The following is a 12,228-nucleotide window of genomic DNA, read 5'->3' as shown; positions in this document are numbered from 1 at the left end:
GATTGGTAGGACATCTCAACATGAAAAGAAAGCACCTACAAAATACAGTTGAATTTCTCATGAATAACACAAAAGAACATTAACTGGTTGGTCGATGTTTTGTTTTCTTTTTAATTAAGGATAGCAGTCTATTCCTTCCACAATTGCTCCTGTTCGTCCTGGGACCTCCTGTGTGGCCACTGTGTCTTTGGAGCTCCCAGAGTGATTGGGACACTTTTTTTCTTCTTTTTGAGAGCTTCTTGCTCTTGTCGCCCAGGCTGGAGTGCAATGGCGTGATCTCGACTCACTACAACCTCTGTCTCCCGGGTTCAAGCGATTCTCCTGCCTCAGCCTCCTGAGTAGCTGGGACTACAGACATGCACCACCACGCCCAGCTAATTTTTGTATTTTTAGTAGAGACAGGATTTCAACCATGTTTGTGGGGCTGATCTTAAACTCCTGACCTCAGGTGATCCGCCTGCATCAGCCTCCCAAAGTGCTGGATTATAGGCGTGAGCCACAGTGCCCAGCCCATAAATGGGATACTTCTGGGAAAACCTGTGGGTAACCTCTATTAACATATTCTGAACTAAACATGGTCATTACAAATAGCAGCCTCTACCTCAGCAGATGTGAGTTCAAGCTCTGGCAACATTTTACTTCTAAAAGCTTCATTTTTCCTCCAGTACCACCCTCGTGCAAGACTAAGGACCTTTGGCATAATCCAAAATGTCCAAACTCAATTTATTCACAAGAATTATATTCATACACCCCCACAGAATAGCTTTTCTCATTCACAATATTTCATTATTGATTTTGTGGTGACACAAAAGAGGGTTTATGCTGTATGTGATACAAAACATATAAATATTCCTGGAACATGTCATATTGTGGCTCAGAAGAAGACATCTCTATCCCATATTCACCTTTGTGCCCCACCCCCAGACACCCTACCACAATGGCACAGGGTTTTATAAAGATGTCACTGTGTCCCCTGAGCAGCCTCAATTTCCTCAACTATAAAAAAGGACTAATAATACCTAGTCTGGATGTTTCCATGAAAATTAAACGTATATATCCTTCCTCCAAAAGTCCCTGGCAACCTCTAGCCAACAAATCTAGACCATTTCCTCCCATGCACCCCCCAATCTTCAGCTTACTACCCTCAACCATAACCTCATCTCCTTATATCTTCTTTCTTTTTACAGAAATGTGCCTATCTCTTAGTCTTTCCAGTTCGGATCCATCCTCTTTTGATGACAACAGTTAGAAATAACAAATAACTTCACACAGTCAGTTCTCTATAAATATTTGTTACATGAATAAACAATTGATCTACCTGTAAACAAATCAAAGCCAGTAGATCCTAAATATTCAGTTCTAGAAATCTCTACTACTGGGCAAAATCAGTTGGGGAAATATTAACAAATAGCAGCCATTTATGACAAATTCCTTTTAATTCAATTTATTCGAGTCCCCCCTTCACAAAAAGAAAGGAACAAATCAAAGGTGCCACCAATATTTACAAATCATTTGAGAAATAGTGCAGCAGCCAGAACATCAGGCTGTCAGAAGTACTGTGAGCCTGCCTAAAGCTTACACCTATGACAGTTTTATTTATTTATTTATTTATTTATTTGAGATGGAGTTTCACTCTTGTTGCCCAGGCTGGAGTGCAATGGCGCGATCTCAGCTCACCACCACATCTGCCTCCCAGGTTCAAGCTATTCTCCTGCCTCAGCTCTCCTGAGTAGCTGGGATTACAGGCATATGCCACCATGCCCGGCTAATTTTGTATTTTTAGTAGAGATGGGGTTTCTCCATGTTGGTCAGGCTGGTCTCGAACTCCCGACCTCAGATGATCCACCTGCCTCAGCCTCCCAAAGTGCTGGGATTATAGGCATGAGCCATCGTGCCCGGCTGTGACAGCTTTTAAGATGTACATAGAAACATGCAAGCAAATGCCCAGCACCAGGAAATTTGTGTGCTCTTGATACACATATAAGACCACTCATGAGTAAACTGAGGCTGTTGCTACTTCACATTGGAGGTTATTATAAAGAGTAAAGGAAATGGCATATGGGTTTTCTATTCCAGCAGCACTTAGTATATGTTCAGAAAAGTTCCCATTCTGGCTCATCTTGGTGGCTATTTCCATCCCATTGGCATGGGGAAGAAGAGTAGCAGATGCTTAATTGACGTGTTCATTGACCTTATTAAAAAAGAAAGCTCTGACCATGACAAACATTTTGTTAGGCAATCTTTGCTCTTGTAGTCTTCCAAAATCTTATGAGAGGTAGCCTTAAATTCTAAAACATGTTGTCACATAGGTATGATAAAATTGCACTCAGTGGCAGGGAAACAGGAAATGATATAAACAGAATGATGGAAAATCCCATCATTGAAAAGAAAAAAATCTTCATAAAAAAAGATCAAATCAGACCACCAAAATAACATGACACTAAAAAACTATAAAAGAAAATCTATGGCCGGGCACGGTGGCTCGCGCCGGTAATCCCAGCTCTTCTGCAGGCCGAGGTGGGCGGATCACGAGGTCAGGAGATGGAGACCATCCTGGCTAACACGGTGAAACCTCGTCTCTACTAAAAATACAAAAAATTAGCCAGGCGTGGTGGCAGGCACCTATAGTCCCAGCTACTCGGGAGGCTGAGGCAGGAGAATGGCGTGAACTTGGGAGGCGGAGCTTGCAGGGAACCGAGATGGCACCAATGCAATCCAGCCTGAACAAGAGAGGAGACTCAGTCTCAAAAAGAAAAAAAAAAATCTATAAGAAAGCCTTTAAAAAATGTGAAAAAAATAAAATGATTATTAATTGAACAAAATTTAGCCTATAAATTTAAGATAGGCAAACAAGAGACTTTTATCAGGATAAAATTTTATTAAAATGAAATTCATATATAAATGGCCCAATTGAGTGAAAACAATTACCAGCAAACAAGATTCATAGCAAAATGTCAGAGCCAAATGATTCAACGGCAAACGAAAAACAAAAGACAGGACACAAAGAGTGCAGGTTATTTTATGTTATATATTCATGTAGTAACGAAATCTGCTTTTCTATTTTTCCCTAAAACTGTCGAGTATTTAACTTGTAATTGCCTTTAGTGTACTAACTGAAAATCTATTCAATATCCTGTTAATTAGGTTATACATAATATAATCTAGGGGTTACAGTGAACACATTCAAAGGGAATGTGCTCATTATAAAATCCTATTACATGTGGTTACAGTCTCTAAAGAAAACCTATGGGAATCCAGGTAATTTCCACATTTTAGACATGTGTGGAAAATGCCACACTTCCTCCTCTCCTGGAGGTTTCTGAGGAATGTGTTTTATTCCATCTGAAGCCTCAGGCATGTTAGAACTCCTCAACCAAAGCGTATTCCACACTTTATTCTGCTCTCCACATTGAGGCATCATGCTTTACAAATTTCTATCAATGATTATGCTCAGAGGTGTCCACAGGTATTGTTCTGAGTTTTGGATTTTTTTTCCAAATTCACAGGTCCATCTTCCTGTTGATTATCTCTCTAGTGCTGTGACTTAGGTGTGCCATCCCCCACTTAGAGAAGTGTGAGATCTATTAAACAATCCAAAATCTTGAGCCAAGAAAAGTACTGGCTAAATATCATTAAGGACTAGTTTTGTTTTTCAAAAAAGTAATTGGACATACCCCAGCTCAGCACATTCATTTATATTTACTATTGAAAAAAAAACTTAAAAAATAAAATGCTAATACTAGGAATGCAAGTACTTTAAGTGAAACCAAAGTTAAAAACTAAAATCACTCTATCTCATATCTAGTTCTTGAGTAAGGAAAAGGATTCATGCCCTTGACTCTGAAAGGAACTTCATGACTGCCCCCAAGGAGTTCATTGTCTACGTGGAAAATTCTGAAGTTGCAGGCAAATATTTCCATTTTATCCACATCTCATTTCCACATCCACCTCTTAGACTACGGTAGAAATTTTATGACTATGGCTTCTTCCCTGGGCTTTACGTTGTCCTCCACTGAGATGCAGATAGAAAGTTAACACCTTTAGACTTATCAGTTTTATCCTCATATACTGTAAGTTGCCTGCCTTTTCCTGAGAGCTGCTTCTGCAGGAGGCAGTGGCAGGAAGATTCTAAGAGAGGGTGAGGCCAGGTGCCTAGGAGGAGAGCTGCAGCAGAAAGGGAGCACTAAGGACACAGAAGGCAAGCCAGCCCTTTCCCAATTTTACTTAAGGCTTCAGCAGGGAAAACTCTATGAATACAATTGCAAATAGAACATCTTTCTAAAGTACATAAGCCCAGAGCTGCTTTAGGTGATGTTATAATTGGAGCCTGGACCTCTGCCCACTATACTTGTTTTTCTAGTCCCCAAGACATCACAGAGTTCTAAGGTGTCTTGGACCCTAAAGGTCCAGGAAAGATGCTTTGAAAAACACTGGCCTACTAGAAGTTGCTGTTGTGAAAGAGATTTTCTTATCTATAAGAACGATTTTTTCTCTTAAACCTATAATCAAGGATTTACTATTTCAGAGGTTAATTTCTAGATAGGTGGTTGGGAGATAAATTGGAAAAGAAAGGTATTGTTGATTGCTGTTTTTCGGCCAGATTCTTTGTACTATTAAGATCTTGATTTTCAAATAACATGGAGCTTAAGCCCAGAGGCTAAGGGAGTCTCACAGCTCCATAGACAGAAGCACTGCTTGAGAGCTGTACAAACCCAGACATTCCCTTCTCTCCATCTCCTGTTGCTGCTTCTTTCTTGCTGCAGGTGGGTTTATTCTGTTCTAAGCCCATTTGAAGGAAATGATCTCAGTACTAATTCCAATTTATATCTTCTCTGTTCATGAAACCAGCCAAACCAATTCCAATTTAAGTTTTCTAGAAAGTACTTTGCTCAGCCCAGTTGAGCTGATTATTCCCATCATTCTGATTGTTCCCGTCAGAATAATCTGTGTGACAACTGTGCTATGGTTAGGACAAGTTTCAGAAAAGGAGACAAAACACTAGACAACTTCACAATAGTCGTCCAGCACTTCCTTCCTGGAAACCCATGCCCCGATACAGCAATGATGAGCCGATTCTCCCTATCACTTCCCAACTCCATATTCAGTGATGTCATCTTAGTAGCCTGAAATCAGCCAGAAGGGGAGTATTTATACCATGAAAACTGGCAAATGCTACACATCAGGGCTTTTTTTTCCAGACAGCCAATTTACCAGCACACCACTGTCAGATAAGTCCCCTGTGATTTGACTGGAGACAGCCACATTAACATCCACCCACACACTGTGAAGTACTGCAGATAACCTGGGTGTCCTTTGCTTCATAAATATCTTCCTCTAGAAGGAACCCAAGTAAACATGCTCACCCAAGTATTTTTATGTGTTTAAGAAAATAAAGTTAGACTTGTGCATCGCCATGGGTCCAGTGACCGCATTCCTGAGCATTTAGCATAGTATTTCGAGCATCTCAAGCATTGTCCACCATCTTCATTACAAGGTTAGATATAGGTTAGAAGAATCTTAAAAATTATCCCCTTTCATAGTAAAAATTAAAAACAGCAAGTAGAGAAATCCAGTACAGAAGGTGTGAAGTGGTAGAAGTTACAAAAGCACTCGCTGGGATACCGCAGGAGCTCTACAAATGTTTGGGAATGTAGGAAGAAAAGAAATGAAGTAGAAAGAGGAAAGGAGGTATGGGGGTGGGAAGGGGGAAGGACAAAACATAAACCAAATAATGAGATGACAACCAACAAGACAACCCTCCACTGAGATAATAAGCAAAAGATATTAAATAATAAGTATAAAAGCATTCATTCACTCAACAAATGATATCAAGTGCCAAACATATGGCAGGGACTTGGCATAAAAAAGTCCATAAGACATGGTCCCTGCCTCAAGCACTGTACAGTTTGGTAGAGAGAGTCAAGTAAATTGACATTTCAAAACTGGTAAATGCTATGATTAGTTAATTACCCCATGCTGAGGGAGATCATAGAAAGGCTTCTAATCCAAAGTTGAAAGTCCCAAAAGGTCACACTTCCAAAAAAAGGAACATCTAAACCAAGACCTGAAGAACAAATAAAAGCTCCTTGAGTGAACAGGGTGGGGCAAAGGGCATTTCAGGTGGAGGAGAAAGTATATAAAAACGGTTTAGTGTTGAGTGGAAATAGGCAATGATGGATTTAACAAGTTCTGACTAGCTCAGGATAGCGTCCAAAAGAAAGCTGGAGATGTAAGTCAAACCAGGCAATGAAGGTCTCGCATAGCCTTCTCAGAACTGGGACTTTGAGGGCAAAGGAGAACCATCAAAGAATTGAAAGAAGATATCACTTTAGAGTAAATCAGGGAGTCCTGTTCATTTTATCTCCTGAATCGCTCTCAGACTGGTCTAGCCCTCTCCATGACTTTTCCAACTGGATTGACATGACATCTCCAGCTGGCCTCCTTGCCTCCACTCTGTCCTGCCTCTACACTTTTTCACATGGAAGGCAGGGAGACCAGCCGGAGATCATTGCAACAATCTTGTTGAGGGACTGCTCTGGTGAAGAAGAGAAGCGGTCCAATCTGAGAGCCATTCAGGAGATCGAATAAGCTGGGTTCGGTGAGTGACAGGACTTGGGGCAAAGGAGTCAGGTTTCCAGGCTTCTGACTTGGGCAGCTGGGTGGATAGTGGTGCTCTTTACTTTAAAAAGAAATAAAGAAAAAATAGGTTTACCAGGTAGTATGGTTTGGATATTCATCTCCTCCCAATCTCATGTTGAAATGTGATCTCCACTGTTAGAGATAGGCCTAGTGGGAGGCGTTTGGGTTATGGAACTGGACCCCTCATGAATGGCTTGGTGCCCTCCTCCCAGTCATGAGTGAGCTTTCGCTGTTAATTCACATGAGAGCTGGTTGTTTAAAGGAGCCTGGCACCTCCTTTTTCCTGTCTTGTTCCCTCTCACCATGTGACAGGCTGCTCATCCTGCACTTTCCATTTTGATTGTGAGCTTCCTGAGGCCTCACTAGAAACTGAGCAAATGCTACTACCATGCTTCTTGTGCAGCCTACAGAACTGTGAGCCAAATAACCCTCTTCTCTTTATAAATTGCCCAGCCTCAGATATCCCTTTATAGCAATTCAAAGCAGACTAACACAGTGGGGTAGATCAGGAGTTTTTGTCCTTGAGGTGCTATGGGACATCCCAGTAAAGATATATAGTTTATTCAAAAAGATTTATAGTTTATCCATATATATAAAGATTAAAGATACATGGAGATATAAAGATATATATAAAAGATTAAAGATATATCTTAAAGATTATATATAACTTAGTAGTTATCAAGTTTATTCAAAAAAGACAGGTCACCATGATTTCTAATTTTTAAGTTGTGTTTTGAGATGGTTAGTAAAAAACATTGCTTTTCCCCCCATCAAATGAGGCCATGGGCATAAACAGAAGTAAACTACCACCTCTGATGATTGAGACATGTTTGGGAGACTCAGGCTGCCAATGTTTCATTCCTGATTTAGAGGGAGGGCCCAATGATCCCTGCCACCTGGTATTCATGTGCTTGTGTAGCCCTGTTCCATGCTGTATATGGCTGACTAATAGGATACTGTGAAAATGACAAATGTGACTTCTGAGGCTAGGTCACAAAAGACATTATGACTTGTCTTGCTCTCTCATGAATCTCTCTCTCTGGGGGAGGTCAGCTGCCAGGTCATGAGGTTACCCAAGCAGCCCTGTGGAGGCACTCTTACGGTGAGGAACTGAGGCCTCCTGCCAGCAGCCATGTGACTGAGCCACCTCGGAAGCAGATCTTCTAGCCCTCAAGCCCCCAGATGACTGAAGCCCCAACCCCCTTGACTACACCCACATGAGAAAGCCTGAGCAGAACCACTCCTCTAAACTTCTAAATTCTCAACCCACAAAAACTGAGATACTATATGTTTATGGTTTTAAGCCAACAAGTTTTGGAGGCAATTTGTTACACAGCACCAGATAAGTAATACAGAAACTTACATGCCAGGTCACAGCAAATATACTGGAGAGCTGTAGGCCTCCCCACTGGGGCCTTCCCCTATAATACTTGAGGCAGTTTTTCTCAGATTCCCACAGGCAACAGAATCATCTGCTAGGCTTACTAAAATACAGATTACTGGGCCCAACCCAAGAGTTTCTGATTCGATAGATCTGAGGCAAAAATCAGAAAATGTGGTATTCTGGAGCAAGTTCCAGGGGTTTGGGGGCTGATGAAAACGATGTGACCGTAAGAGGGCAGTAACACACAGCAAGCTTGATTTGGGTGACACTGAGAAGTCTGCTCCTGGGGGAGTTTCTCAGAGCATGAGACCATTCCGAAGAGAAAGAGGACAAGGGAACTGCCGAGAGAGAGGGAATCAGAGGGGAGAACTACAGTTACTGATTGGTGCCCTCAGTAGCCCAGCAAAGTCTCTGGGTCAATGAGCTCCCAAGGGCAGCAGACCTAGGAGTCTTGGTATAGATGCAGGATTTCTCCTATCAATGGCTAGCAGATGTCAGGTGCAGTTTCACAGGGTATGCAAAACAAAAAGGCTCTAAATGGCTAAGACTCTACTTATCTGGGCTATATTTAAAACAACTGGGTGTGTAAACATTGTGTTTGGCACTACTGGGCTTTTGAGCTCACTGCTCCCAGCCTCCTGTGAGGGAGTAAAGAGGCCCAATATACAGAGGCCATCTTTGGCATTTATGTAACAAATTCTCACGTCTCCAGGTGCTGGTACTGTTGGCCCAAGAACACATTTTGAGGAGACTGGCCTCGAGGAACCACTAATGTGTGCTTATGGGCAGGATGGCAGTGGAGAAGAGGGTGAGGCTCAGGGTCTTCTCCCAAATTTTCATATTAAATAAAACCTCTTTCCCCAGAGAGAAGTAACAAGAGAGGCAGAGGGAAATGATTCTAACAGAAGTTCTAGCCACATGGAAGGAAGCATTAGCAGTGAGGAATAACGGTTCTCTCCCTAAACATACCACCCAAGGTAATGATTCTACATCCTAAGAAAATGTATTTTTCACAGGGGCATTTTTTTTTTTCATTGTTTAGAAGAAGGAACTCCAATGAGGACCGTCTGGTTTTCTATAAACAGAAACCAGTTCCATTATTCTGACAAACAACAGCACTTTGCCTGCGGGTGGTAAAAGCTGTTTATATATCCTTACCTTCATTAAGTCATCTCTGACTAAAAATGATTATCTCACAAGTGTTCTCAACAGACTTTCTTTAAAGAATTCTAAGAAATACATCTATTTTAGTGTTATAGAAGGTGTGTAAATTGAGATCTAATACTGAAGCTGTTTCCTTTAATTCCATTTTGAGTTGCTTTTATTTCTCCTTTATAACATTCATGTTCCCATAATTATCCATTCCTTCAATCATTATTTATCTAGTCTTAATGACTATGTTCTGTGCGTTAAGAACAGCCCTGGGTGCTTTGAGATGATAGAATTTAAAGCCAGAGCTAAGACTAAAAAACAAAAACAGAACAAAAAAATTTTTTTTAATTGTGAGAACTTATATGAAGAAAACTTGGTTACTGGGAGCTTTTGATATACTCTATTGATATCAGCTATTTTATTTTCCTTTCTCCCTCCATTCACATTTAAGGGAACTAATACTAAATTAGCATGAAGAGCGCACGCCTGTGATCTCAGCTACTTGGGATGCAGAGGCAGGAGGATCACATGAGCTCAGAAGCTCAAGTCCAGCCTGGACAATATAGAAAGACACAGACTAAAAAAGAAAAAAAGAAGGAAAAAAATTAGCATGAAGAATTCCAGGGAGACAAGACAACAGAGCCACTTTCCTAGCCAAGAAAAATCCCAGTTTGCAGTTTACTGAATAGAAGTGTGCCACCTGACAGTAGTTTTAATGACTGACACTGAACCTTTTGTGAGTTTTGCACTTCTCTTGGCTGAAATCTCCAAACTGGCTCAAAGAAGCTCCAGCCTCTTCTTTCTGTAAGTGTTGATACTATTTGCATAACTACCTGTCATTATCCCCTACCAGGTGCCTCCTTTCCAACCTTGAACGTTTCTTCTTGATTCATTGTAATTAAAGAGCTAATGTAGCCATTCAAGTTCACATTGTCAATGACCATGTAATCATCTTCCCTAGTGGCCAGAATTCCTTTCTTTTTATGAGGTTACAATTAAATTCCCTCCAGCCATAAGGTCAAAAGAATCTGGAACAGTTAGCCTTCCCAGTGACTAATTTCACACCTGTGACTCTGACACATAAAATAAGACCTCTTAAATGGAAGGTGTCAAATTAAGAAATAATATACATTTGACTACACCTGAACTGAAGTCAATTAGATGTAAAAATTAAAGACGGTGGCTTCTTTTCCTGTTACTGGAAGTGACGCTTGACATTCTACTTATCAATTTAAGACATCCATGTCCCTTAGAAATGTTAAGGTAATTTGTAAGTTGGAAAAGAATTAAAATGGCCCAAAGCCTCAGGGAGATTAAGATAACGTGTTCATGTCTGTTCTGTGTAAAAATTTGTCTATCACTTTATTTTTTTCCCCTTCTCAAGATTTAAGTTTTTCTAAAATAGATTTTATTTTTCTGCTATTGAGGCTTCTAATACTTTGTTAAGAATTACGTGTATTATTTTGTTAATAATCACTATGCACAGCTAAATACCATGAGCCAATTTAGCCTCCGACTTCCAAAATGTAACATTGACCAATGGAGCTGCCTTTTATTTCTGTCATCTTGAAATGCACTGTGGACCTTCCCCTTCACCTACAGCTTTTAGTGATTCTCAATTTCACAAGTCACACACCACCACCCCCAACTCCTTTTGCCTTTATCCTCCTTTCTCCTCTAAGAGTTGCTTCGAGCAACAAGGCTATTTACTGGGAGCTTTGCAAGTCTAACTTCAATTGGAAGTCGTTGTCGAGTTTCTATCAGCGCACTTTGAGTGGACACCCAATTAAGAGACTGCTTATGGCAGCCACAGTGCCCCTTCCCTCATGGCTGTAAGGGCTCCTGGAAAAGTGAGGAGTGTGGCCCACTGCCAGAAACCTCCAAACCTGCAGTTCAGCTACCCTGAGTTTCTGGGAAGTCAAAGTGAGCAGCTCGTCAGGAACAAAGGCAGGTTTCCTTTACTCAAAAACATCCAGGTGATGACTCCAAGTCCTATAGAATAACCAAGATGCAATCCTTGCACTTCTTGAAGTTGTTGTTGGTACCTCTTGGTCTCACAAGAAAAGTAACTGTTGCCTTTTATAGTAGCTATCTGTTGTTACTGCCACCCAGGATCCATTCACTTTTTGATAGCTATACCTTGATTTCCCTTGGGTAACCATGCTTTTCTCACTCTCAGCTCAGATGCTTTGGATCATATTTTGCATGCTGTGGGGCACATACACCCAACTAAGGAGACAGTGGACTGAGGAATATGAGGTCTGGTTCCATTTCTGTAGTACAAAAAGAGAAATGTCCAAGAATATGGCCAAGGAAAGCAGAGATCAGAAATGAAAAAAAGTTCCTGTTGATGTTGAGTTCCTTCATCAAGCTGCACCTGAAATAAACCCTACTTGCAATAGATGAATTCATGCATTCATTCATTCAGAAATATTTATTAAGAATTTCTAGGTATCATCCCCTCTTCTAGAGCCAGAGGCACAATGTAGTCCTTACTCTCAAAGTATTCACCAACATGTAAAAAAGCAATAGCCATTCAATGTGATAAGTATTGGCACAGGGGCATTACAGAGCTGTATGCGGTGCTCCCAGAACAGCAGCTCAACTCAAAGAAGGGAATCTGTGTCCTAGAGGAAGAAGAGTTTGAAATATTTGGTTGAAGTTTTCATATAGACTGATTATTTCAAATGACACAGTACCACGCTGATGAGCTACCCCAAAATTTGACATCTCAGTTTTTTGTTACCTATTCCTGAATAGTGATTTTCTCCTCCAGGCCATCCTTTCCTATATCACATTCATGAGCTTAGATTTTACCTGGACCTTCTGTACCTTTTAAATAAAGAGCCAAACACTCCACTTTCTGACCACCATACCAATTTTTCCACTTCTTGCACTCAAAACTTCCTCTAGGTCATAGACCCCTCTTGTCACCACACTCTGTCTTCATGTCTTTCCCTACCCAGCTAGAGTCCTTTGATCTTTACTTCCACTCTTATCAGTATTTTCCCTTAGCCCATTCCTTTCAGCCTCAACAACCTGGCATATCATGT

The 12,228-nt window shown here is 40.9% G+C and overlaps 2 long non-coding RNA genes across 5 annotated transcripts; both read left to right on the top strand.

Moving 5' to 3' along the window:
* On the top strand, nucleotides 1-9,877 carry LOC103879285. 4 transcript variants are annotated; one of them, XR_004178728.1, is made up of 3 exons: nucleotides 1-86; nucleotides 8,888-9,000; nucleotides 9,627-9,877. It is a non-coding gene; the product is annotated as an uncharacterized LOC103879285 (long non-coding RNA). The 4 variants fall into 4 exon arrangements; XR_004178730.1 differs by lacking the exon at nucleotides 1-86 and adding an exon at nucleotides 7,690-7,741; XR_004178731.1 differs by lacking the exon at nucleotides 1-86 and adding an exon at nucleotides 8,435-8,521.
* Nucleotides 9,878-9,888: 11 nt separating this feature from the next.
* LOC116270590 lies at nucleotides 9,889-11,582 on the top strand. The gene is made up of 2 exons (XR_004178732.1): nucleotides 9,889-9,979; nucleotides 11,355-11,582. It is a non-coding gene; the product is annotated as an uncharacterized LOC116270590 (long non-coding RNA).
* Nucleotides 11,583-12,228: the final 646 nt, after the last annotated feature.

This window comes from Papio anubis, chromosome 15 (genome assembly GCF_008728515.1).
Source record: "Papio anubis isolate 15944 chromosome 15, Panubis1.0, whole genome shotgun sequence".
Taxonomy (NCBI): domain Eukaryota; kingdom Metazoa; phylum Chordata; class Mammalia; order Primates; family Cercopithecidae; genus Papio; species Papio anubis.
Note: the sequence above shows the minus strand (reverse complement) of the source record. Positions and strands in the feature narration are given on the sequence as shown.